This window comes from Erpetoichthys calabaricus, chromosome 6, assembly GCF_900747795.2.
Source record: "Erpetoichthys calabaricus chromosome 6, fErpCal1.3, whole genome shotgun sequence".
NCBI classification, from domain to species: Eukaryota; Metazoa; Chordata; class Cladistia; order Polypteriformes; family Polypteridae; genus Erpetoichthys; species Erpetoichthys calabaricus.
In genome coordinates, this window is record NC_041399.2 from 179,828,864 (window position 1) to 179,856,483 (window position 27,620).

Consider the following 27,620-nt stretch of genomic DNA (forward strand, 5'->3'; position numbering starts at 1 on the left):
CAATTCTCAGCCACAGCCATCTTGATCAAAGTAGAGTTTTTGTATTCCCTCATTGTCTATGTAGTCCAAAAACTCATTATATATAACCCTGCAATTTATTGTTAGTGCAGGAAATTTTTGATCCAATGAACAGCAACATATCCAGTATAAAAAGAATATCTATCTATATAAAACACTATATGCAAGTGCATGTTTTCTACCACGTAAAGTACTTTGCATTTAAATTCCTATTAATTGTGAAATGAGAGCATAAACAGAGAAATAGTAGAAAAATAAGTATCAATTAAAGGAACAGATAAGATATAGTAAGAAAATGTAAAATTCTGTTTAATTCAATTTAATTCTGGAACCAGCAGCATCAAATGCAGAAAACAGCTCTAGAAAGAGCACTGGGCCATTGCAGAGGTCACTTTTGCTATTTTGGAATCTTTGTGGATACAGTGGGTTGCGCTGCTGCCTCGCAGTTGGGAGATCTGGGGACCTGGGTTCGCTTCCCGGGTCCTCCCTGCGTGGAGTTTGCATGTTCTCCCCGTGTCTGCGTGGGTTTCGTCCGGGCGCTCCGGTTTCCTCCCACAGTCCAAAGACATGCAGGTTAGGTGGATTGGCGATTCTGAATTAGCCCTAGTGTGTGCTTGGTGTGTGGGTGTGTTTGTGTGTGCCCTGAGGTGGGTTGGCACCCTGCCCGGGATTGGTTCCTGCCTTGTGCCCTGTGTTGGCTGGGATTGGCTCCAGCAGACCCCCGTGACCCTGTGTTCGGATTCAGCGGGTTGGAAAATGGATGTGGATATTATGTATGTGATATGATCTACTCTTGCATTTTGCTCTGTATTTGTACTATTACTATTGTACTATTGTATTGTATTGAGGATTACTTGTGTTCTGTTATTTGTATTGTATTGTATTTACCCCATTTTATGACACCCATTGCATGCCCAGCCTACCTGGAAAGGGGTCTCTCTGTCTCTGAATTGCCTTTCCAAAGATTTCTTCGATTGTTTTCCCTACAAGGTTTTTTTTTGGAGAGTTATGTCTTGTCTTCTTAGAGAGTCAAGGCTGGGGGCTGTCAAAAAACAAGACCTGTTAATGCCCTATGCAGCATGCCTTGTGCTTTTGGGCTATACAAAAATAAATTGTATTGTGTTGTATTGTAAATGGAAGAAAAACTGGAATATCTGGTGGAAAATATAACTCATCGTTTAGAGAAAATTCAACAGATACAGACAACAACTGGACATGAATTTAAACCTAGAGCACTTTACTTGCGAAGAACTACTATGCAGATACGTAGGTAGATAGATAGAGTAACAAGTACTATATATTTGAAAAATATACATCCTTCTTCTAACCCACTTATCCTGAACCATTTTGCAGGAAATTAGTGCCTGTCACAGCAGCATAGGGGGCAATCCAACAGCCAGTCCATTATGGATGTGCTCAAGCACACAATCATGCTTATCAGCTCAGGGTCAATTTAGAGTCACTGCTTAATTTAACCTAATTTTTTTAAGACATGGGAGGACTACAGGAGTACCAGCAGTAAAAGCCATGCAGACATGGTAGGAATACGTAGACAGCACGAACTTGAAACCAATTCTCTAGGTCTGGGAAATTGTACTGCTACCAGTTACAACACTCATTAGACGAATTTGAATTGTTGATGTATAATTTCACTTACTATCCACTTTCATTTAATTAAGCATAACAAGTACAAAAAGTCCCTGTTTCATGTTCATGGTCCACCTCAGACTTTATGGTAAAATGGCCAGGAAAGTGTAGGAGGAAAGTTGGACGTGGTTTTCAGGACTGTGCTTGTGTCTGACTTTTGTCTTTGACTTTATCTGTTATAACTGACCATGGATGCTTATTTTCTCCAGAGATGCTGCTGAGTGGAGTTTTTGTTTTCCTATCTACTCTGTTATTAGCTGCTCATAGTTCAGCATTTAATTAACAAACAGATATTACAGGGCTCCATTTACGTTAAGCAGTTTCAGACCATTTTGTTTCCTGGTTGTTTAAATAGATCTGTTTCGTTATGTGTACTTATTATGAAAGTACTTATTAGTAATTTATAAAATTTACATTTGTATCTACCTATGTACTTGCACTCTGTGAAGAAAGCTATGCAAAAATAAAATTAATCGAATTGACTATTAAGATGTGCTTTGCATAATTGTAAGCCCTTTTTCTGTGCCAGAGTAACAGTGATATGAAATGCCACCGTTAGTATTATTAATAAATAGCCGTCCCCCATGGCTTCACCCACGCGGAAGTGAAACAAGACTGCGAGGAGGGCCCAACTCCTGATGTCACGCTTCCCCCTCCCCTCGGCCCACAGCCTCTGTCTCGGATTAGCGTGAATATATCACTCTTGCAAGCGAACTGTGATTCTTAGCACAATGGAAGAAGTCGCAAAATCAACCAGAATGTTCAAGTAAATCATAGAAAAAAGTCAGATCTAAATCTGTTAAGTAGTTCTCTCATTTGCTAGCTAAGCACAGGTAAGGTACACACCCTGAGGCTGGCGTGAGAGTGAGGAAGGCCCTGCCTGGCTCCCTACTCCTGTGGCCCACCTCCCCTCTCTTTGGCCTACAGCCTGTCTCTCGGATTCGCGCAAATAAATCAGTACCGCAAACAAACCTTGATATTTAGCGCGATGAGAGAGGTCGCAAAATCAACTGGAATGTTCAAGCAAATTATAGAAACCCGATCTAAAGCCATAGTTCTCTCATGAAAAGCAGACAGACAGACAGATGTTGGATTTTATATATATAGAGATGAGGTCATTATTTGAAGGCCTTTTTAATCCCAACATCACTAAAAATGATGAATGACAAGAAAACATCTAACAAACATAAGACATGCTCCTTTTGTTATTCTAGAATTCTTTGGCCTTACACCAATGCTTGACTGGTAATGCCAGAGATACTTGACTGTTCCCTATTTTTCACCACCACTGAGATCCCAAGTGGTTTTAGATTAATTTCAATAAACTTTACCTACAGCCCACACTTTAAATGCATTTTTCAAAACCATATGTATATTTCAGCTGACAATCAAGGTGACAGCTAACACTACTGTTTGAATTTTCATGCCCGTAAAGATAATGACACAGATGGTAGTACCCTCTTGTTTTTTATGTTTTTGACTGACTTGTACTTTTCAAGCTGTATGCAGGAAGATGGTGAGCTAAGACCAAACAGTCATATGAGGGCCTTTTATTTATTTTTTCAGTAATGAAATTCCCAAGCTTTACGTTTTTGACATCTTCTACAATCATTGTTACTATAAACTGAAAACACTTCACAAAGTTGACATAAGCTCACTTGCTTGGCAGCTATAGAAATAACAGTAGTTAACACAACCCTGATAAATCTGTCTCTCTTTGCCTCTGTCTCTCAGAAGATGCCATTTCATTTAAGTGTGTTGTAATGGCATTGCCCTCCTTGTAGATTATTAATACTTTCTTCTCAAGGCAATATAACCTTTGGTACTGCAAGCAACGTTTTCCTTACCAGCTTCATACTGAAGTGAAACCTCACTGAGAATAATGAGCAGTGTTGAGCTGTCATTCCCGGTTCAGTTCCATCTGCCATAACAAGCTATTACCTTTTGTCATTAAACTCGTCTTTTTACAATGATATACAGTGTGTTTAATGATCTTATCTTATTCATAATGGCAACACAGCATCCCAATCAACAAGACGTGATGAAAGTCAGCCTGTTGTGCTCATTTGGTTTGAAATATGATGACATTATATCAGATCTGATACTAATAAACCTGCTAATAAATGATACCCCACACTTAACTGTGCGCATACTTCCAAAAGTTGAAGTCTATTCACTGCTGGCAGAGAAACCATAACAAAAAGGGAAACCCTTAGAAGAAGTTAAACGATACTCCTAAATGTTTCCTAATGAGCATGGGTGCATAGCTGACATTTCTGAGCTGGCATCAAAGGCAATGTTTCCTTAAAGAAAAGCAGTTTCCTCTCTTGTTTCAGGCCAATCATCACACATTTTCATCAACTTTTCAGAAATGAAAGGCCAGGTCCATATTGTTGTCAAAACATTAAGGAAAAGAAAGCTGCGCAGGTATTGTGGACAAGAGGTGCCATGTGCTAAAGTGACGTTTGATATGTGGCAAAGCATCTTTTTCCTTTCTGCAATTGAGTGTCCGCTTTTGATCATGTTTTACATTATTCTCATAGCTAGAGCAGGTGAGAGGTGTTACCATGTTCTAAAAGCTATGATTTTTTTTTTTTTGATAGGATGAGGTCTTGTGTTTGGCATTTGTGTGGAATGCTGTCATGGCCAAAGTAAATGCTGCATAAGAAGGTAGGTGTCAGTAGAATAGAAACTTATGTAACTTGATGGCAGCATTCAGATACCGCAGTCCTTAGAAGTTAAGAAGGCAGAGTGATGTGCTATTTCAGATTTGCTTATTGATTCAACAGTGTTCTATATTTATATTTATTTATATTTACCATTTATGGTATGTATAAATTAATTGCACAGTGGTGCACTGGGTAGTAAAGCAGACACCTAGCTCCAGAAGATGCAGTTTCACTGTTAGCCTTATCACTGTATTTGTGAAGTTTTTCCACAGTTTCTGAAATATGTATAAACTAGATTAATTGACAATTCTAAACTGATCCATTGTCAGTACATCTGTATAAACGGGCTTGGCAGTGGGCTAGTGACCTGAACAGAGTTAGCTACTGTGTTGCATCTGATGCTGGGAAACTAACAACAACAACAACATTTATTTATATAGCACAATTTCATACAAATGATGTAGCTCAAAGTGCTTTACATGCTGAAGAAAGTGAAAAAAGACAAAACAAATAAGAAAATAGAATTAGGGAACACTAATTAACATACATTGTAGAATTAAAGTATGGCCAGGGAGGACAGAAAAAACAAATAATCACCAGACGGGTGGAAAAAAAAAATAAAATCTGCAGGGGTTCCAAGACCATGAGACCGTCCAGTCCCCTCTAGGCATTCTCTTCTTCTTCTTCTTTCGGCTGCTCCCGTTAGGGGTTGCCACAGCAGATCATCTTCTTCCATATCTTTCTGTCCTCTGCATCTTGCTCTGTTACACCCATCACCTGCGTGTCCTCTCTCACCACATCCATAAACCTTAGCTTAGGACTTCCTCTTTTCCTCTTCCCTGGCAGCTATATCCTTAGCATCTTTCTCCTAATATACCCAGCATTTCTCCACTGCACATGTCCAAACCAACTCAATCTCACCTCTCTGACGGTCTCCCAACCGTCCAACTTGAGCTGACCCTCTAATGTCCCATTTCTAATCCTATCCATCCTCGTCACACCCAGTGCAAATCTTAGCATCTTTAACTCTGCTACCTCCAGCTCTGTCTCCTGCTTTCTGGTCAGTGCCACCGTCTCCAACCCATATAACATAACTGGTCTCACTACCATCCTGTAGACCTTCCCTTTCAATCTTGCTGATACCCGTCTGTCACAAATTACTTCTGATACTCTTCCCCACCCATTCCACCCAGCCTGCACTCTCTTTTTCACCTCTCTTCCACAATCCCCATTACTCTGTACTGTTGATCCCAAGTATTTAAACATCCACCTTTGCCAACTCTACTCCCTGCATCCTCACCATTCCACTGACCTACCTCTCATTTACACACATGTATTCTGTCTTGTTCCTACTGACCTTCATTCCTCTCCTCTCTAGAGTATATCTCCACCTCTCCAGGGTCTCCTCAACCTGCTCCCTACTACCTAACATAAATGATCTCAATCAGTCCTCATGGTATTCAGGGTTCACCTGGAAGGACTTGATGATGACGGTCATGTGGACTTCTGGCCTTTAATCCATCATTTTAGGGACATCACTGTGCTTTGATCAGGTGGTGGTGGTGCAGATCGCCACCACAGAAAACCAAAACAAGAACAGAAGAGAAAGTAGGGGTTAGTATGGATTTTGGAATCCATCCATCAAGAATGATACTGATAATTAAATGCATATACAGAGTATCAGGATTAAACCATGTTAAAATAATGAGTTTTTAGCAGTTTTTTGAAGTGCTCCACCGTATTAGCCTGGTGAATTCCTATTGGCAAGCTATTCCAGATTTTAGGTGCATAACAGCAGAAGGCCGCCTCACCACTTCTTAAGCCCAGTTCCAACCACTTCCTAAAACTTAAACAGGCAGTTTTAGAAAATAGATGGATGCAGTGTATCTCAGCTGGATCTGGCATTACTTTTAGGATAGTGGAAGGATAATGGGTGAAAATCTGTATAGTCTCAGGGCTAGTAGACATGGAGGTCTCTGGTGGCCCTGAAGACACATATACATATCTGAGCATTTTGTAGACTTTAAGGGATCAGGCCTTAAAAATTGCTTTACACCAAGAACTGTAAGTACTGAAGTACTTATGGCAACAGGCCTTGGGCAAATGATCGACAATAATAACAACAACAACAACATTTATTTTTATAGAATAATTTTATGCAAAGGATTTAGCTGAAAGTGCTTTTTGTCACAGAAATATAACAAGGAAATTAAAACAAACTAAATTAGGTAAGTATAATAATGCAGAAAAAAAAATAAAATCTGCAGGGGTTCCAAGGGCAAAAGACCACCTGGGCTCCACTGGGTATTCTACCTAACATAAATGTTGTTATTCTAGTGTCTGGAGTGGTGAGCATCCAGGGTATCTCTAGCATTACACTCCAGTGCTTCAGTCCTAACTAACTGACAGGCAAGAGCTCAACAAATTTTGGCAACAGCTAAGTCAGATTAGTGTCTGTCTTTGTCCTTTTGCTTTTTTCTATCAACCTGCTTCCACTTGGCCATATTATTTGTAGCTTTGAACTATATAACCAGTTTTTCAAAGATGATGATCAGATCTGTTTCAGTGTTAAAAGCAGATAGATGTTAATCAGAGATATCCAGACTCATGACTTATCATATCATATTATTATCAGGTACTGAGAAGCTTCTCCATGTGTCATATTATAATGTATTTACTCATTTTTCTCTCTTTTGGCAGGCACCCCTTTTAATCTGTGAGCTCAAGTCAAGTTTAGCAAAAACATCAAGTGTCCTTACTCAAACCCACAATGGTCAGTGCATAACGGCTGTTCTTCCTAGTCTTCCCTGATTCCCTATATCTTATAGAACTGAATACAGAAACCTTATGCTAACCTGTAAAGCTGTAAATCAGCAACCCCCTGCAGCACCACAGTCCAGTTCATCATCTCTGGTCAATTGATGCTGGCTAAGTTATACCCCAAACTAAGCTTTGCTCTAAAGATGCCAGAGTCTTCAACTCTATTGCACCCAGAGTTTGGAATGACTTCACTCTGTTCACTTAGTACATTCTTATAAATGGCAATTTGAAGCACATTTTCTCTGAAAGGCATTTCAACTACACTGACATTCTTACACTTCACTCAGTTCACTCTCCCTGTCCAGATGTTACACAATGTTATGATGTTACAAAATATTTCAGATTATGCCATTTGTTTATTTTTTCCCAGCATTTTGTTTTTAGTCAAAAAGATTACAGTAATGCACTCTGAACTAGGGGTCCTCCCTGTGTGGAGTTTGCATGTTCTCCTTGTGTCTGTGTGAGTTTTCTGCGGGTGCTCCGGTTTCCTCCCACAGTCCAAAGACATGCAGGTTAGGTGCATTGGCGATCCTAAATTGATCCTAGTGTCTGCTTGGTGTATGGGTGTGTGTGTGTGTGTGTGCCCTGTGGTGGGCTGGCTCCCTGCCCGGGATTTGTTCTTGCCTTGCGCCCGGTGTTGGCTGGGATTGGCTCCAGCAGACCCCCATGACCCTGTGTTAGGATATAGCGGGTTGGACGATGACTGACTGACTGACTCTGAATTAGATTACCAAAGAAAGACATCAATTATTTCAGAATTCAGCAGCAAGAATCTTAACTAGAAAAAGAAAAATTGAGCACATCTCAAGAGTTTTAGCATTGTTACATTGTTACATCTGTTACCTGTGTCTTTTAGAATTGACTTTAAAATACTGCTAATGGTATATGAAGCCCTAAATAATCTTACTTCTTATTTTTTGGAGTGCCTGCCACCCTACATTTCAAGTTGTAACCTGTGATCTTCTAATAGCAGTCTGATTATTATTCCAAGAGTTAAGAATAAAAGAAGTGATGAGACACCCTTCTGATGTCATGTACAAAAAATATGGAATAATTTACCAATAGAGACACACCAGGCTAACATCACAGGAAATTTTAAAAAACTTCTAAAAACATTTTTTGAATCTACGTTTTAATTCTTCTTTTAATAAACTAGACATGCATAGAATGATTTTTTTGTTCAATTAATTTGCAATAATTTGCAATCATTATTAATCTCTACTTTTCTCTGTTTCCTTTTCTGGTTCTTCTATGGTGGAATTTTATGCCATCACCTGTGTTGTCACCTGTGGTGATGGAATAAAAGTGAATTTCCCCAAATTTACATGAGGCCCACTGCATTGAATCCTCTAAGACAAAGCCTAAAAAACAATAGGAATTACTTAAGAACATTTATGTTAGGTAGACTTCCCAGTGGGGGCTGGGTAGTGTTTTGGCCTTAGAACCCCTGCAGATTTTGTTTTTGTCTCCAGAGTATTTGGAGTTTTTTGTCCTCCTCTGCCATCTAAAACTTAGCATCTGACTCATCTTTAGAGACTTAAAGAACAATTCTGTACATAAGCGGTACTTTTCTATCAATGATGAAGCACCTTTTCAATAATTTCTTTGAAAGGGGCTTCCTGATTTCCCTTAAAATATTAATAATTTATCTGAAATTATGTTGTTGTACTAGCAACTACTTGCCTAAGGAAAAACATTAAACTCTCAATTTAAAACAAAAAATGAAGCAAACAGTATACAATTTAAAACTATTTAGAGAGCTTTACTAGACAAAAACAATTCTTAAATTTTAATAAGAAACAATAATACAGAAATTTCAATGGTCCTTTTGAAATTATTCAAATAATTATTACACTTACAAAAAGAAATCCAAGGGTTTATTTTCTTTTACTTCTCAGAGTGGGCCCACTTTATAACTAAAACAGTTTACGTCCTACCGTTACTGAAATGAGATGACACTTGTGTGTGGTGTGGCAAAATTCATTTAACAATTTCAGTCAGTCAGTCATCTTACAACCTGCTGTATCCTAACACAGGGTCACGGGGGTCTGCTAGAGCCAATCCCAGCCAGCACAGGGTGCAAGGCAGGAACAAATCCCGGGCAGGGCTCCAGCCCACCGCAGGGCACACACACACACCACACACTACGGACAATTTAGGATCGCCAATGCACCTAACCTGCATGTCTTTGGACTGTGGGAGGAAGCCGGAGCACCTGGAGGAAACCCACGCAGACACGGGGAGAACATGCAAACTCCACACAGGGAGGACCCAGGAAGTGAACCTAGGTCTGATAACAATGTCTCTTTGCTTAAATAAAACAAGCAAAATGAAGAGGAAGATGAAAAAAAGTATCTCCACTAAAAAAATCAAGATATAACACAGCTCTTCACTGTGCTTTCTAGCAATGCTTCTTCTAATCCTCTTTGCAGTTGATCCAAAAAAAAAATATGCCAATGTTCTTGCCCCCTTCATTCTGTCTTCAGCCACGCCCTCTTTTTCGCTCCCATTTATTCTACCCATATTTTATTACAATTAGAGAATTAATGAAACTAAGAAATCATTATTACCTCAAGACCTCCCTATCTCTTTCTTTCCCTCTTTTTTTTTTAAACTTGCACAGGAAAACCACTTCCTCACCGTGTCCCTTTTTTCTTTCACTCCCTTCATTTAAATGTTTAACATGGGTTACATTTATATATCTATTTTACGTAATCGTGCATTTTTTGTATGCTATTTATTCATTATTATTCTTATTGTAATAAGTAAACTCAAATAAAGGTAAAGGGTTGGGGCTCAGAAAGATGATCCCTGTATATTGTGAATTTTAGCAGTCGGGAATCTCCAACTAGACTGGGGAGAGATGGAAGTGGTGCCGATGATGCGGAAGGGGTGGGTTCATGTGCTCCAAACCCAGATGTGAGATTGTGCATTGTCTGCCTGCAATTCCACGGATCTGCAGAGTGCAGGGGCCTCATGTACAGTATAAATGGTGCGTATGCACCAAAATGTTGCGTACTCCTGTTTCCACGCTCAAATCGTGATGTATAAAACCTAAAATTGGCATAAAGCCACGCACATTTTCATGGTAGCTCATACCCTGTCGTACGCAAGTTCTCTGCTTGGTTTTGCAAACTGGCAACACCCAGCGTCAAAGCAGTGCTTTTGTTCCAGTGTGGTGTCCCTTTCTTTTTTAGATCCACATTCCTGACGTGGCTTTATCATATACACTGAAATTAACCTCATATTGTTTATTAGCTTAAGGCATCTGATTGTAATTAACCTGTAACAATATAATGGTCCACGGAATAGCCAAACTATTCCAAATACTATAGCTGCTTTAGTGTTGTTACTCTCACTGCACCTTCTTCTTCTTCTTTCAGCTGCTCCCATTAGGGGTTGCCACAGTGGATCATCTTTTTCCATATTACTCTCACTGCAGCACTCTGAGTATTTATATCACTGTATCTGAGTGTGGAGTCACAGCTCTACTGCAACTGAGCAGAAAAAGAATTATTGGTATACAGCATCAAGCACACGCTGCCTCAGCCATGCTGCCTATTTGAACTGTTCCCATACAGCAAACGCTTCAGAGCCTTTCCTGTACGGACCTTGCAGTTCAGAAACAGTTTCATCCCAAGAACTATAAACGCACTCAATCAGTCATCAAGTGCTCCTTGTAGAACTGTTTGTACTTATAAGTACAATTACCTCACTGAAAACTTGCAATACAGTTACAATAATGCACAACCTAAGCCACTTTATAAAGCGCGTATTTACATATGATGATGATATCATTTTTAAGATGAAATGCAGCAAAATATGTTCATTATATTATACAGATAAAACTTTAACTTCATTTAGATAATCTATATTTTTAATATTTAAACATGTGAGGACACGGTGTTGCAGCGCTAGCGATGAGTTGGTGCCCATTCAGGGATTGCTCATGCTTCAGGCTGTATGCTTGCTGGGACTGGCGCAACACTGATAGATAGATGGATAGAATAATTAAACATGTACTATGAAGATATTTCAATGTTTCTTAAAAGTTTTGAATAATCGGCATTCTCACCTTACAGATGGCTTTACATCTATTACAGAGCTGATTGTGTGGCGATTGGGTATTTGGAGAAAGAAAAGAAAGGACAGGAATTGGGGGTTTCTATGTATGAAAGAGACAGTACTGCTACAATAATGTATTTCATTGAAGGTCATGCACGGCACAGCAAGCATCTTGCGTGAGGCATGAACAATCTCTGGACAGGGCGCCAGTTCGTCACTATCACTGCGCCACTGTGTTCCCATGTTTAATATATGCCTTAATTGATATGAATATTGAAATGATATCAAGTTGTATTTTCTATCTGTATTTTAATTATTCAGATAATATCATGAATGTAATGGATTCTGTGTCCTGTCGGAGGAAGAGAAAGCCCGTTTAAGAAGCACGTAGTGATTCACACACACATAGCACATAGAAGAACATATACAAAACATAGCATTTAACATGCTACTTTAGTTACGATGGGAATTATGAAACTAGTAAATTAAACAATTTTAAGATGAAGTTTATGATGTTCTACTTTAATGACAAAATAAACTACATGATTAAAGTGGAAATTTCGAGATTAAAGTTGACATTTTGAGCTTTTTTCCCCACTATGTTCCTATTTTTTTTTCTTTTCTCTGTACCCTAATAAGCTTTCATATGGCACTCAGACGGTGGGCTACGACTCGCCTTTTTACGGCAACTTTGATATCTGACAACTTCTTTTTTATTTCGGGCACTGTGCGACTTTGTGAACTTGAGCTTACGAGTTTCTCTGACACTCTATGTCACTCGATCAACGTTCTTTTGTTGTTTATATTACTGTTTCAACCAACAAATAGTACCTTTTTCCTTGCCTCCACTTGGTTTTCGCTGAAATTCTTCTATTTCCTCCCATGCTTTTGCCATTGCCTTTTCACAGAACGCTGAGCTTAAGGGCTATTTATATTGGTTTGCATATTCAAAGAGACATAATTCTGGGAGGAGTTTGGGGAGTGGCAGCAAGCGCGTGCACGTGCGTTATTTTTCACGTTGACCGGGATTTATGGAGCGGAAAAACGTGGAAGTTGGTGAACACACAGATTTATGCATCTGGATTTTTTCGTGTGTACGAACATTTCCACTTTTGCCTATACGCCGTGTTTTAGTGTAAATTCTACACACGGCGTTATGCATGAGGCCCCAGGAGAGGAGAGGCGTTAGGAGGCAGTGCCAGCCCACAACTTGCAATGGAATTGCAAGTTAATAATAATAATAATAATTAATAATTCATTACATTTATATAGCGCTTTTCTCAGTACTCAAAGCGCTATCCACACAGGGAGGAACCGGGAAGCGAACCCACAATCTTCCACAGTCTCCTTACTGCAAACCCTGAAGATGTCACCCAAGCAGGTGCGTGCAACATCATCTACTCTAATTTTATTTGTTTTTCTTTGCTTGCAACTATTTTTTGACATCTTTTTTGGTTACATCCTGTCTTTAAAAATGTGCTATATAAATAAATGTTGTTTTATTGTTTTGTGTTCTAATACAAAATTTTGTGTTTCATGAAGTTATTATTTATTTGATGTTTATTGCTTTGATACCAGTTTCTATCCAGGGTTACTTATTGATCTGTGCTTTTATTTCTGCTGTACACTTTTGAATATTTGTGAAATGATTTTAGCTTGGGAAATATGGTATATACAGTGCATCCGGAAAGTATTCACAGCACATCACTTTTCCACATTTTGTTATGTTACAGCCTTATTCCAAAATGGATTAAATTCATTTTTTTCCTCAGAATTCTACACACAACACCCCATAATGACAATTTGAAAAATATTTACTTGAGATTTTTGCAAATTTATTAAAAATAAAAAAACTGAGAAATCACATATACATAAGTATTCACAGCCTTTGCCATGAAGCTCAAAATTGAGCTCAGGTGCATCCTGTTTCCCCTGACCATCCTTGAGATGTTTCTGCAGCTTAATTGGAGTCCACCTGTGGTAATTTCAGTTGATTGGACATGATTTGGAAAGGCACACACCTGTCTATATAAGGCCCACTGTTGACAGTTCATGTCAGAGCACAAACCAAGCATGAAGTCAAAGGAATTGTCTGTAGACCTCCGAGACAGGATGGTCTCGAGGCACAAATCTGGGGAAGGTTACAGAAAAATTTCTGCTGCTTTGAAGGTCCCAATGAGCACAGTGGCCTCCATCTTCCGTAAGTGGAAGAAGTTCGAAACCACCAGGACTCTTCCTAGAGCTGGCCAGCCATCTAAACTGAGCGATCGGGGGAGAAGGGCCTTAATCAGAGAGGTGACCAAAAACCAGACGGTCACTCTGTCAGAGCTCCAGAGGTCCTTTGTGGAGAGAGAAGAACCTTCCAGAAGGATAACCATCTCTGCAGCAATCCACCAATCAGGCCTGTATGGTAGAGTGGCCAGACGGAAGCCACTCCTTAGTAAAAGGCACATGGCAGCCCACCTGGAGTTTGCCAAAAGGCACCTGAAGGACTCTCAGACCATGAGAAAGAAAATTCTCTGGTCTGATGAGACAAAGATTGAACTCTTTGGTGTGAATGCCATGCATCACGTTTGGAGGAAACCAGGCACCGCTCATCACCAGGCCAATACCATCCCTACAGTGAAGCATGGTGGTGGCAGCATCATGCTGTGGGGATGTTTTTCAGCGGCAGGTACTGGGAGACTAGTCAGGATAAAGGGAAAGATGACTGCAACAATGTACAAAGACATCCTGGGTGAAAACCTGCTCCAGAGCGCTCTTGACCTTAGACTGGGGCGACGGTTCATCTTTCAGCAGGACAACAACCCTAAGCACACAGCCAAGATATCAAAGGAGTGGCTTCAGGACAACTCTGTGAATGTCCTTGAGTGGCCCAGCCAGAGCCCAGACTTGAATCCGATTGAACATCTCTGGAGAGATCTTAAAATGGCTGTGCTCGGACGCTTCCCATCCAACATGATGGAGCTTGAGAGGCGCTGCAAAGAGGAATGGGCGAAACTGGCCAAGGATAGGTGTGCCAAGCTTGTGGCATCATATTCAAAAAGACTTGAGGCTGTAATTGCTGACAAAGGTGCATCGACAAAGTATTGAGCAAAGGCTGTGAATACTTATGTACATGTGATTTCTCAGTTTTTTTATTTTTAATAAATTTGCAAAAACCTCAAGTAAACTTTTTTCACGTTGTCATTATGGGGTGTTGTGTGTAGAATTCTGAGGAAAAAAATGAATTTAATCCATTTTGGAATAAGGCCGTAACATAACAAAATGTGGAAAAAGTGATGCGCTGTGAATACTTTCCGGATGCACTGTAAATAAGTGTATCATTGTTTTATTATTACCTAAGTAGAGAGACAGGACAATGAGATGTATAGTCAGGCCAATTGGTAGTTAGTGTTTTTTGTTTGTTGCTTCTCCTCTTGTTCTTTAAGTTCTTCTTATTTGTTTATTTCTTTTGTTTTATTTTAATTCCAAGTTCAGTCCATACACGTACAGATACATAGTACAGTGGGTTCTCACTTGCCTGTTTCACAAAAACTAGTCACAGCAGTATAATACCAATAACAGACATACACAACACAAACAATGAATGTAATAGTGGATAAAATAACTATTGTTGATATCTGTTGCTCCATGTTATTATTCCAGGTGTGGGGAAATGTCAGTAGGCCTCTTTTCCATCCATTATCCAACCCACTATATCCTAACTACAGGGTCACGGGGGTCTGCTGGAGCCAATCCCAGCCAACACAGGGCGCAAGGCAGGAAACAAACCCCGGGCAGGGCGGGGCGCCAGCCCACCGCAGGGCACACACACTCACCAAGCACACACTAGGGACAATTTAGAATCACCAATGCACCTAACCTGCATGACTTTGGACTGTGGGAGGATACCGGAGCAACCAGAGGAAACCCATGCAGACAACATGCAAACTTCACGCAAGGAGGACCTAGGAAGTGAACCCGGGTCTCCTAACTGCGAGGCAGCAGTGCTACCCACTGCGCCACCGTGAGGTCTCTTTTCATTTAACAATATACAGATATAAACAGGGAACAGATTGTACCACTAAGATTTATCTATTTCTTGTTCAATATGAGTACCTCATATTATGACAACAAGAGTGCAAAAAGCCTCACGAAGCAATTATAATCCAATCAAAGATCCATTACCACACCTGACCTATCCAGTTCAGGCACATAGATTTGGAGCCTATAATGGCTGTACCACATCTAATGTAAAACCTGAAGGTCTAAAAATAGTTTGTTGTTGGTTTAGAACATAAGGCCATATTTATTTTTGTTACATAGCATAATCCCACTGGAATAGTTAGCATCGATTTACAGAATTAAAAATGCAGAAAGGCTTTGTGTAATTTAATCCTTAAGACATAATGCAGCTGTAAAGGGTGAACCTGCAGTTTAGTTTGACATCACATAGTGGAAGGCTTCCAAATGACATGTGACATACGATTAATATGAGTTAAATGTTTTAAAGCCTAAATGTTGCATATCTTTTTCCAAGGCTATTAAAGCTGAAATGATAAATGACAAATAAAAGGTAGGTTGAGAATTTCTCTCAGGAACTCACATCTATATAAATGATCCATAAATGAATAACTAAGAGCATCTACACTGAACAAAGAAGTAAATAAATAAATGTAACCATCCATCCATGGTCATGTGTGATAAATGAGTCAACAAATAAATCATGTTACTGTATACTGGACAATCAGCTACAAAAATGAATTAGTAAGTTAAAAAAAAACACTTGAATAAAAAAGCTACTAAGGTAAATAAATAAATACATCAAAAGAAAAGTAATGATTGTGTATATTATGCTGGTGTAGCAGCTGGAACTTTTGCTTTATAACTCATGCAATCTGGGTTCAAACACTGGTCAAGTCACTGGCTCTATGGAGTTTCATTATGGATTTTTTCGTATTCTGCTTTTGCACTTGGTGTCTCTGCTACATTACTAAGTTGCTACTCCTGAAAATGGAACATGACACCAGAGGTATTAGGAGCCTTGGAATTCAACAATAAAAGAAATAAATCTGAATTTTATTGTACCAGTTAACAAGGACTTAGGATATTGTTGAATGCCCAGGCGACAAAGAATGCACTGCATTAAATGAACTAGTGTTAAGAATATGATCAAGTCTTTCTCTCTCTCTGTTTTGGAGGTAAGTAACCCAGGGGCCTAGGGGGGTCTTCATCCAGTCTTAGGTGAAGAGTATTAGGAACAATACAGGTGATTTATAATATACAGGTTGTGGAATAGAAAATGCATCCAACTTGCATGTTACTGAAATTTATATATGTGATAAAGCTGATAACCTCTCAAAAGTAACAACAACAACTAAGGAAAGTACTTAGTGATGTGAAAATTGTAAGGGAAGAAGTACTGCTTAGATTAAATATGAAATCTAACATCTCAACAGGACCAGATAATATTTATCCTAGAGTGTTTAAAGATGTTAGTAAGTACACATATAAACTCTTGGCACATACTTTTCGAAAATGACAGCACATTACAGATATTCCTAAAGACTAGCAGCTAGCAAATATTACCCCATTGTATAAAAAATGGTCATCGGGCTTATCCGAGTAACTACAGACTAGTAACCTTAATGTGTGTCACAAACAAATTAATGGAATCAATTATTAAAGAAAAGACAGGAGTATTAGCAAATAGCATGGGTTCACATGGGAAAAGTTGTGCTTCACTAATATGCTGGATTTCTATGAGGGAACAACAAATGCATACAATTAGAAAGATACATATGTTATTTATTTTGATTTTCAGAAAGGCTTTTGATAAGGTACAACATCAAAGTTTAGTGATCAAATTAGAAGAAGTGGGAATTCAAGGCACAGTGTGTAGGTGGGTACAAAATTGGCCTAAACACAGGAAGCAAAGCATTATGGTGAGGGGAACCTTTTCATTGTTAGGTAATGTTCCAAATAGAGTCCCTCGGGGATCAGTGGTGAGGCTGCTGCTCTTTCTAATATACATAAACAATCTGGACAAGAATATAATTCAATAATCTGATTAAATTTGCAGATTATACGAAACAAGGTGGAAGTACAGTTAATGTAGAATCAGCTAAATTGTTGTTGAGGGCATTGAACAGAATACATGCTTAGAAGGATTTGTGGCAGATTAAATTTATGAACTGTAAATAAATATAAAATATTACACATAAGAAGTAATGTTAGATTTGAATACACAATGGATAGTTTGGAACATGAAAGATCACATCATGAGAAGGTCCTAAGACTTGTAGTGGATTCATCACTGTCTACATCAGGACATTATACTGAAGAGATCAAGAAGGCTATTGGGAGGTTAGATTATATATTACGATTGTTGGGTACAAATCAAGAGCAGTTATGCTTAAGTTATATAATCCAGTAGTGAGGCCTCACCTGGAGCACTGTGTCTTTATACTAGAAAAGGAAAGCACTAGAGAAGATCTAGAGGGGAGTACCTGTACTTTTCAAGATTGACAAGTATGAGCTATGAGGAGACACTAAAAACGTTGAACCTTTCCAATTTAGGCAAATGGAGTTTAAGTGTTTAAAATTATGAAAGGGATTAGTATAGTGGTTCCCAGTTATTACTTTAAAATAAGTTTTGCAACAAGAGCATACAGACCTAGTTGGAAACTTGTTAAGGGCAGATTTCTCACAAATGTTAGAAAATTTCTCTTTACACAAAGAAAGTAGATACATGTACATGGAATACAACACTGGGTAGTGTGATAAAGACTATGGACCTTTGAATTGCAATTTGATGTTATTTTGGAAATCTACGTGAATAGAAGGATAAGCTTGTTGGGCTGAATGGCCTAATTTTATCTATTTTTTATCTATTTTTATCACTTTGAGTTATGTTCTGAAGAACTTTCGCCTATACAAATTAAAACTGATTTGTTTTACTGAGAGTCTAATGTCATTTGTATTTATAAATCATACAACCTATATTAAATCTACATTTAGATATCCAAAACATACCATTAATACATTGTAGTTGTACATATATGCAATCACTCAAAACCATTTTTTTCATTAAATATTCATGTTTTCTTTCCACATTTTCAGTATATTATGTGTTTTTTGGTCATTGCGCCAACTGTAAAATGGCTCATGCCCAAATATGTGTCGGGGTTTGCCTTGTGATAGACTAGTGACCTGTCCAGGGTGGATTCCTGCTCTGTTCCTAATGCAGCCAGGATAGGCATCAGCCTGTAACAGAACTACAGTTATATATTTTGTATGTTGACATTTTCTTTCCTTTTATAATGCTGTTAAACGTAGAATGTAAAACAATGTAGAAAAGGACCGTCCACTCCAGGAATGTCTCCAACCTTTGCAGTTGTACCTGTGCTTAGTCAAAAAAAAGGAATAATAGAGGGGTTTCCTTGAACTGAACAAGAGAAGATTAACAGAGATGAAAACTTGAAGTTCAAACCCAATACCAATACTTCACACTATTGGACTTTTTCTACAGAAGACTATTTTCATTTAGAAAAATGACTAGACATGATTTCTGTAGAGGATAAAATTGCAAAGTATATATATTATTATTATTATATTAAAAATATTTTTTATAAAAATATAAAAAATATATATAGGTGGTGGGTGGTGTTATTTTTTTAACATTCTTGTAAATATCTGTATATTTTATTTTGGTGTTGTTATTTGTATATAATCGTCCAATATACAGTTAGGTCCATAAATATTTGGACAGAGACAACTTATTTCTAATTGTGGTTCTGTACATTACCACAATGAATTTTAAATGAAACAGCTTTGAAGTGCAGACTTTCAGCTTTAATGGGTGGGGTGAACAAAACGATTGCATAAAAATGCGAAGCAACTAAAGCGTTTTATTCACACAATCCCTTCATTTCAGGGGCTCAAAAGTAATTGGACAAATTAAATAACTGGAAATAAAATGTTAATTTCTAATACTTGGTTGAAAACCCTTTGCTGGCAATGACAGCCTGAAGTCTTGAACTCATGGACATCACCAGATGCTGGGTTTCCTCCTTTTTAATGGTCTGCCAGGCCTTTACTGCAGCGGCTTTCAGTTGCTGTTTGTTTGTGGGCCTTTCTGTACGAAGTACTTTTTTCTTGCCATCATTCTGGTAGAGGTTGATCTTGGTTTCATCTGTCCAAATAATGTTTTTCCAGAACTGTGCTTGCTTTTTTAGATGTTCTTTAGCAAAGTTCAATCTAGCCTTTCTATTCTTGAGGCTTATGAGTGGCTTGCACCTTGCAGTGCACCCTCTGTATTTACTTTCATGCAGTCTTCTCTTTATGGTAGACTTGGATATCGATACGCCTACCCCCTGGAGAGTGTTGTTCACTTGGTTGGCTGTTGTGAAGGGGTTTCTCTTCACCATGGAAATGATTCTGCGATCATCCACCACTGTTGTCTTCCATGGACGTCCATGTCTTTTTGCGTTGCTGAGTTCACCAGTGCTTGCTTTCTTTTTCAGGATGTACCAAACTGTAGATTTTGCCACTCGTAATATTGTAGCAATTTCTCGGATGGTTTTTTTCTGTTTTCGCAGCTTAAGGATGGCTTCTGTCACCTGCATGGAGAGCTCCTTTGACCGCATGTTGTCAGTTCACAGCAAAATCTTCCACATGTAAGCACCACACCTCAAATCAACTCCAGGCCTTTTATCTGCTTAATTGATAATGACATAATGACAGACTTGCCCACACCTGCCCATGAAATGGCCTTTGAGTCAATTGTCCAATTACTTTTGAGCCCCTGAAATGAAGGGATTGTGTTAAAAAATGCTTTAGTTGCCTCACATTTTTATGCAATCGTTTTGTTCACCCCACTGAATTAAAGCTGAAAGTCTGCACTACAACTGCATCTGAGGTGTTTAATTTAAAATTCATTGTGGTAATGTACAGAACCAAAATGAGAAAAAAGTTGTCTCCATCCAAATATTTATTGACCTAACTGTATATCTCATTCTCAGATCAGATGTGTTAAGTGTTGTAACGTTGTTTGTGGGAGTGAAACAAGAAGTGATCTATCAAGTGTTGCCAGTTTATCCATCCATCCATCCATTTTCCAACCCGCTGAATCCAAACACAGGGTCACGGGGGTCTGCTGGAGCCAATCCCAGCCAACACAGGGCACAAGGCAGGGAACAATCCTGGGCAGGGTGCCAACCCACCGCAGGACACACACAAACACACCCACACACCAAGCACACACTAGGGCCAATTTAGAATCGCCAATCCACCTAACCTGCATGTCTTCGGACTGTGGGAGGAAACCGGAGCGCCCGGAGGAAACCCACGCAGACACGGGGAGAACATGCAAACTCCACGCAGGGAGGACCTGGGAAGCGAACCCAGGTCCCCAGGTCTCCCAACTGCGAGGCAGCAGCGCTACCCACTGCGCCACCGTGCCGCCCGTGTTGCCAGTTTATCTTAAAGCTAATTGGGAAATATTAGACCTCATATTTAGTGGTGGTTTATATATTAGATTAATAATCTCAAACTATTGCAAGCTTCCCATCACCCTGAAGTGAATAAACAGGCCGCAAAAATGAAATGAAGGGATAAACATTATTCTCCACTTTCTGAAACATACTGTACATATCACACACATTAAATCTACTTAATTGCCTTTTTATTTTTGTACTGCTCATTAAACTAAGTAATTTTACTCTCACATTTTAAAACAAAAATGTACTGTATTTATTTTACCATAATTGAAAATTACAAGAGTTTAGAGTAATTATGCATTTAGTGCAGATGTAATTTGTGTAAATTAAAGTTTAGCACTATGCATACATTTTAGGTATCTTAGTGAACACCTGCTATGAAAAAATTCTAAAACTATTGTACAAATTGCTTCACATTTGACAGAAATGTAATTATAGAATAAATATATTTTTTATGAGCCCTTCAGTAATTTGTTGTGCATTAAGTTAAAACTAATTACAGAATAAAATGAAAACATTTGCAGTATTTTGTTAAATGGAGGTCTTGAGTTACTGAATTATTAAATAGGAGATCCATTTAGAGAGGTGGTGAAGGTTATCTAGCAGTCTTTTCCCGCAGCCCCATCTTGACTATCACTGGCTCTGGCTTCATTCAATAATGAACTAAATGAGGCAGGAACATGTCTAATTTCAGCTCTATATAATGCAAAGCTTTTAGATTTTCCTATTGTAGTGTAATGGGCCTTTTTTTCAGAGCTGTGCACTGGCAGTAGAGGACTGAGACTGGGAGACATTTCTTTTCCTGTTGTATCACATACAGTAGGATTCACACACTCGGCCTCCAGGATCAAATGTTCATTAAGTCACTGTATGCCTGTGAACTGATAAATACCTGTGACACCTTCATTCAAATCAAGCAGTAAATGGGAAGTGATTCTCTAATAATATTATGGACGGATCCTTTTTCGAATGTGGACATGAATTAGGTGCTTTTAATCACATTGTAAACAGTAATGTGCAGAGCCTTAACACTACCTGAAGAGGATTTCATTAATTCTTCTTCATTCTTCATTTAACAGCCCAGGACTTTAAAATTAACTACTTTTCAGGTTGTTAAGCAACAAGGTTGCTGGTTTGGTCCCACCATGGTCTATTTACTTTGTAACTCTAAATCAATGTACTTAACCTGGCTGACTTCATTTTACAAAAATTACATGTGAAAATTGTGGTGTATGGTGAAAAGTAGCAGACATATATATTCAATAATATAAAGTAGAAGTAATCAGTCTTCATTTTGAACAGCATTATTAACCGCATTTCTTAGCACAAGGCAATTTGAATTAGGCTTATATGGTTGTACTGTATGTGTGTGTGACTAAGTGCTGTGGTGGACTGACATGCCTGCAGGGTTGGTTTCCCTTTTGTTCAGGACAGGCCATATGTGGATCCCCAAACAGGCCTGCCGGGCCCAGGCCCAGAAGCTGAAAGGTCATGGGGGCCCTCATAAAAAGGAAACTAACTGAATCTTGAAAGCAGAATCTAGGTAACAGTGTTAAGGATTGTATCTATTATATTGAGATCTTGTGTTACTGCACGGTGTGTTATCTTGTTGTTAGATCCTCCTTTACCTGAACCCAGCATTAAGTCCCTGGCCCAAAATTCAGAATGTATGTGCATATATTAGGTCTGGGGAAGTTAACACGTCAATGTGGCCAGTGAAATGCATTAAAAAATATTGTTGCATCCAGGAAAGGCATGAGGTGATCGCCTTATGCTGGTGTTCATTTTCTTGATTTATACATACCAACAAAGATGCAGCAGAGTGGGAGGAAATGGAGTTATGGCAGTCCTGATGAAATCTAGAGGAAAGTCACAAAAATGAATATTGTGCTCTTTTTTTTTCATTTCACATTTCTGTAAGAAGATCAATCAATGTCATACCACCTAAGTCCAAAAAAAGTTATCTTTGAAGTCAGGTCAGGTCAGGTTCAGAAGCACGCACTGGTGCAGCGCGTTGCCGCACCCACCACACGAGGAAACAGCTTAGGATCCCATTTGGCAACCCCCAGGCAAACATGCAGTCCAGACCCACCCTCCGGAAATGACCCTCTATCTGCCACAGCAAGGTGTCACGTGGGTGTCCCCTTGGCCTGGTCCAGCCACTTAAGTCCTCAATAATGAAGATCCTGTGAGCTGGGTCATCCTCTGGGAATCACACCACATGGCTGTAGTGCCGTAACTGACACTCCCTTACAATGCAGGTTATGTGCCTCATTTGGGACTCTGTGATCAACCGCTCATTCGACACAAAGTCAAACCAGTGGTACCCAAGGATTTTCTGAAGAGACACAGTACCAAAGGAGTCCAGTCTTCATCTTAGGTCACTGGATAGCGTTCATATCTCGCAACCATATAGCAAAACAGGAACCACCAGGACTCTAAAGACTTGGTGCCACACACCCTTTTTCTGTGACCTCATGACCCCCCATGCTCTCCCAGTCTGTATACTGATTTCATAAGAAGAGTTAATAGAAACATGAATGTCACTGCCAAGGTAAGTAAACCTCTTGACAAGGTCAACACTGTCACTGTCTGTCACAGACAGACACACTGCTGATGGCTGTGCCTAAAAGGTCATTAAAGGCCTGAATCTTGGTATTTATCCAGGACACTCAAAAGCCCAGACACTCAGACTCCTCACTTAGTCTCTCGAAGATCACAGTATCATCAGCAAAGTCAAGATCAGTAAATTCTTCTTCACCAACAGATGCCCCACAGCCACCAGATCCCAAAACCTTGCCCAACACCAAGTCCATGCAAGCACTGAACAAGGTACAGTAGGAGCAAGAACACACACTTGACGCATCCCAGAATCAACTGGGAAGAACACAGAGATTCTGCCTCCACTCAGCACAGCTCTCACAGTACCAGTGTACAGGCACACCATGATATCCAGCAACTTTGGGGGGATCACGCAAAGTCTGAGGATGTCCCACAGGGCAGCTTGATAAATTGAGTCAAATGCTTTACGAAATCAACAAAGGCTGCAAAGAACTCTGCCAATATTCTCGTTTGCTCTTGATGAGAACCCCTAGTACCAAGATGAAGTCGATGGTAGACTTCTTAGGCATAAAACCAGAGCTTTATCTTTGAAGGGCCCTAAAACCAAAATAAGTCTCTAGTAATGCACAGTGTCAGTTTTTAGGCAAGATAGCTGCTACAGAGACCTTTTTGTGTGCCAGAAGCAAACACTTAGCAGTGTTTTCCAACTTTTTTTCTGTGGTGGCACACCTTTTGTAGCCCAAAAAAATCCCATGGCACACCATTATTCTACCAACTACAAAAACATTAAATGTCATACTTGTGCTAAACTGCTTGAATACAGGAGATGCTGTCAGAAAAATTAGTTTGGAGATTGGTGCTTGCAGAAACAGCACTTCATGGGCACTCTTGTGCCCACTGTCCCTTGATTTTGCAAGAGTCGCTGACTAACACGCACCCTGGCAGCTGGACTCCTGACATGTCTCCTGGCTTCTACAGTGCACTCTAAGCACTGTGTCTTCAAAACAGCAAGTGTGGAGCTGCTTTAAAGTTGGCTTCTCCAGGTAATCCTGTCCTTTTCAGACAGGTCTCAACCACCTGAGGAGTGTGTTTCTCTCAGGTCAGGACCCAGGGGCACTACACTATTATTTCTAAAGTGCACCAGTTGAAAAACACTTGTGTAGAGTAGAATTATGAAGTCATTGATGATGGTGAACAATTGAGGATGGTATTGGCTCAGTTTTAACACAGTTTTAATGTATGTCCATTTAGGAGATGCTTATACTTTCAATTAAATCAGTCTTTAGCAGTGCATTCAAAATCTGCAGTCATTTTGATCATTAATTTTTACTTTGACATGTCTGTGTTTTATATACTTTACTATGCCAATTTGAGAATTAACACAAGATTTTTTTTGTTTATAATACATTAGCATTGTTTTCTTATTACCTTCTTTTCAACTTACCTTATAGGAAGGTATTGAAATTCAGGTTGTAGTTGCTCAAGAAGTGTTTGTTAAAAGCTCAGGTTTAAGGTGTTTAACTTTTTTTAAATCCTTTGTGTTTGTTCTACATTATTATTTTTATGATTCAGTGTGTATTTACTTCATGATTTAAGTGCTTATTTTATGATTACATGTTTTAATGTTAGATGCAATAAATCCTGATTAAATACATACAATGATGAGATGAATTAGTTCATTTTTTAATTGATTCCCAACCCTAATATATATATTAGGTGCTTCTTATTGCTCTAAGTGACACATTCGAGTTGTTCTGTACCCCCACATTGAGTTGATTAAAGAGGCAAACGTGTAATAATTATTTAATTGTCTCGTTGTGAATTGTAAGGTGTGGACTCTGAAAGCATCTAACATGTAGTCAATTACTTAAGTTTATTATGAATTTTATCCTGCGGCTTGAGTTCCTTGTTAATGTGAATTTAGCACCTGCCATTTTCAGACTCTCTGCATTTGCCTGACATTATAATGTCCAAAGTTTTAAATTCCACATAATTTTAATATTATTGAAAAAGATATGCTGGACAATGTTGTTTGTCAAAGAAAACTTGCACCTATACATTAAATAAGTTGTGTACAACTTTGATTATTTCCAGAGATGTATTGTACTACTGGTAACCTTAATTTGCTACCATCTATTTATTGTCAAGAACTAACTATACTACATATAAATTTGGCCCTATTTCAAATTAAGTATGACACTGACAAGGATTTGATTGCAGGTCTGCTTTAGACAGACTAGATATTGAAATACATCACTCGATTTTTTCAAGTTTAAACACCTTTGTAAAGCAACAGCAAGATGGAAAGACAGATGGTAAAATGAAGAGAGACAAAATAGACTCAGAAAGCAAAAACAATCGAATACAGTGAGTTGATTAAAAAAAAAAAAGAGTGAGGCTTATATACAGTATCCTGCTAATTTACTAAAAGAATTGAGTTGAATTTATTCCCCAGTACTACTGCTAGTAAACAGAAAGAACAGTCTGTTTATAAAAAAGTGGCAAAGGGCTTGCACGACTGTTCAGATTCATCCAAAAAGTCAAGTCTAATAAATGTTAGCATTTCAAAGTTTGTTGGCTACTGTTGTTCAAATTCCAAAATGATGCTTCAGTTTGAAAAAGAAAGTTAATCTGCAGTTGGGTTTTCATCTGGTATTGAATTACACTAAAATCCAATAGTATAATCTGTGTTCAAAATGCCACAAGGTTTCAGAGTTCTTGAGAGAGGCAAAGAGTGTAGACAATGAGTTTATCCATTTGCAGGCACGCATACCATGCTTCTTCTCAATCCCTATGCTAAGATGGCATTCTGGGATGGGACAAAGTGGGACCAATGGAATTGTTTGTGCCACTTGCCTTTAGAGGAACCAGCAAATAAGTGACAAGGCAGAAGATCCTACTTAAGTCACTAGTGAGTGAAGAGTCAGCATTCATTTACAAAGTGAGCAGAACAAATGCAACAAGAGTTAAAGGCTTATATTTTACTCTTTACTGTTCAGACTGCATTTTAGCTTTCTGCAAACATTGAAACAACAAGAAGAAATAAAAGAAAATTTCTGAAGACTCCCAATAGACTTGTCACTTGTGATAAATGGGTCTGTGCTCACTAAGCGGTGACACATTTCTGTGGCAGCGCCAGTGTCTCAGTAGAGAGATAATTAATCTTCCTCTCAGTGCCTATCATATAAACCAAAGAGGTCTACACACAAAATATTTATATTGTAAGGTTGCTTTGTGGTTTGCTGGCAGCTTCTTTCACAAGCAGTACCTCCTGAGTCATGCACTTAAAACGATTAGCTCCTTCCAATAATTGATAGGAGAATATCGCACCCTGGAGAAAATCCATTGTGGTTTACATGGTTTCTTTATTCCACTGTCATCAAATTAAGTAATTATCGTTTGTGTGTGCAAATTAGTGTTTAGAATCTGTTAAAAACTTGTCAATATCAACTAGCCAGAGGGAACAATTACGTAATAACATCTCATGTGACATTTCAGAGGTGTGACACCTCACACATGCATGGAGTGTTGGTTAACAATACCAAGAAGGAAGGAAACAGATACAGTATAAAGAGAAAGCTAGAAAGGTGAAAAATCGTATGGGAATGTAATTCACTGACATGGAGACCTGGTTGTAAGACATGGCGCTTCTGTTTTAGGGTGGTTGAAATTAAGGTAATATTCAGTTATCCATGCTAAGCCATCCACTGGTGTAGGCCACCATTAAAGGGAGATCTGTGTATCTAAGAAAGACATAAAGAAATAAGATTTGTGTGTGTTAAGAAAGGACATGTGAGGTGATGATGGAGTTAAAGCTGATGAAGTACTGGACACAGTGTTCTTCTACTGCAGTGGATCGTCAATTCGATGTCTCCTCAACAGTGCTCCAGATAGGATTAAATATGCTATGGGCAGTTTCACTGCTTTGAAGTGTCCTCAACCTCTTTATAAGTGTCTGTTGATCTATCATGTTGAACCCTGCAGACTATACTGGAGATGATTATATCGGTTCAGGCAAATATCTTCTACATTGGTGTTGTTAATTAATAGACATAATAAACATTCAGTGTGAACTTCTACACACTGGGCTTGTTTTTTAACATGCTATGTTAAATTACTATCAGAATAACAAAGACAAAAATGTCTCATCATTCTGAAAGGAAGTCAGGAAATAAACACCAAAAAATGAATGCAGAAAACAAAGCTCAGGTCAAGGCAATGCCCGCTCTTACTCACTTCCTTGTATAGTGATGACAGAAACCAGACGTCATGTGGCAGTGGACCATTGCCTAATAACCTGGATAGCAAATAAACCATCAAGAAGAATGAGGATGCACAGAATAGAACTTTGTTAGTA